Below are 1578 nucleotides of genomic sequence, written 5' to 3' on the forward strand. Positions count from 1 at the left end.
TGCGATCCTTGGAACATTTATTTAACCTTTCTGGACCCATTTTCTCATCTATAAAATGAGGATGATAAAGGGGTCTACCGCACATTGTTGGCATCGGGGTTAGATAAGACCGTGTACTAGACAACAGGGCAGTGTCTGTCTGTCCACTTAAAGACCTGGGTAACCAGGGCCGCTGTCCTCAACTGTTACCTTCTTAAAAGCCCTGCGTTCGCCGGGACCCTCTGTCTCGGCTTCCTGCTCTGGGCCCGCGCATGAGCTCGCTGCCTCCCTCCCAGGCTCGCTCCTCGGGCCCCACGAGTCTTCCTCCTGACTCCGAACCGCGGCGACCGCCAGAAATGCGCGGCGCGGATCGCGGGGACCCCCCCCCCTCGTCTTACCTCCTGCAGCGCCTTCCAGTTTTGGGAAAAGTCTTCCGGTGCCTTTGGAGGTCGCACCACGACAACCCTGGGGTCGCTTGCCGGTTTCTCGCTTACTTCTCGCGCTTTATTTGGCCAGAATCTTTTCTTCCTTTTCTTCTTCTGCGTTAACTTCCCGACGAGCCCCGGAGGAGCCGCGGGGTCGCCCGGGGCGCGCTTGGGGGTCGGCGCCTTCACCATCCCGGCCCTGTCCAGGGTCCCCAGCGCCTGACGGCAGAGCGTGGCGTCCACGCCGAGGCCGGCGGCGACCGCGGCCCCCCGCCCTCCCCGAGCCAGGCCCCTGCGCCCATCCGAGGCGCGTCGCCCCCCGCTCCGGGCTGTGACAGCCGCGCTCGGGCCCGCGCCGACCCCCGACTCACCAGCGGGAGGAAGACCTGCCTTCCCGACCGTGAAAGCCACGCCGGAAGCGACCCCGCGCCGGCCGCGACACGTGCGCCCCACCCCCGGAAGTACTCGTCTCTCCCCGACCGGGGGGAAACCGGGCCTTCGCCTCCAGTTCCGCGCCGCCGGGGGCGAGGCCGGGTTCCTCGCCCGCACGGGAAAAGGGCCGCCACCCCAGCGCGCGGCGTCCTGGTTCGGCGACCCGGGGTGGGGTTAGGGGAAACCCGGGATGTCGCCCAGACCCGGGATGGGGATGAGAAACGCAGGCGCCGGAAGGGAGCTGGGGGGCCGCTGTCGGTGTGGCACCGCGCTGGGCCGGCAGAGCGCCGGGGCGCGGGCGGCCGCAAGGGGGCGCTGCACGGCCAGGCTGGGGCGCCGGGGCGGAGCTGGGGTCCCCGCCTCTCCCGCCCGGCGCAGCCTCACCCGGCGTCTCCTTTCCGGCGTGGGGAAACTGAGGCCCAGGAGCGGGAAGTAGGACCGCAGGTCGCACGACCTGGTTTACCAGAGCCACGGAGCTGCGGAGGCATTTCAGCCGTACTCGAAAATAGCACAGAGCCTTGTAAACGATTGTTATACGTTTATGTAACAACAGTAATAAATCGCTAGCACTCCATACCCGGGCCCTGACTATACCCTGGTACACAACACAGATGGGGCCCCCACTTCCCTAAAGCTTACATCTGAATCCCGGGGTGTGCGTGTGTGACTGGCGGGGGATGGGGGGTGCTTCTGTGAGACTGACCGGGGTAGGTACCAACGAATTTCGGGAGGCCAGAGAAAT

The 1578-nt window shown here is 65.9% G+C and overlaps 1 long non-coding RNA gene across 1 annotated transcript; it reads right to left on the reverse strand.

Moving 5' to 3' along the window:
• Nucleotides 1–513: 513 nt before the first annotated feature.
• On the reverse strand, nucleotides 514–876 carry LOC111735652. Its single transcript, XR_002778894.1, has 2 exons — nucleotides 776–876; nucleotides 514–623 (listed from the first exon to the last, which is right to left on the reverse strand). It is a non-coding gene; the product is annotated as an uncharacterized LOC111735652 (long non-coding RNA).
• Between the last annotated feature and the right edge of the window lie 702 nt (nucleotides 877–1578).

Source organism: Pteropus vampyrus, unplaced genomic scaffold (genome assembly GCF_000151845.1).
Source record: "Pteropus vampyrus isolate Shadow unplaced genomic scaffold, Pvam_2.0 Scaffold1000004786, whole genome shotgun sequence".
Taxonomy (NCBI): domain Eukaryota; kingdom Metazoa; phylum Chordata; class Mammalia; order Chiroptera; family Pteropodidae; genus Pteropus; species Pteropus vampyrus.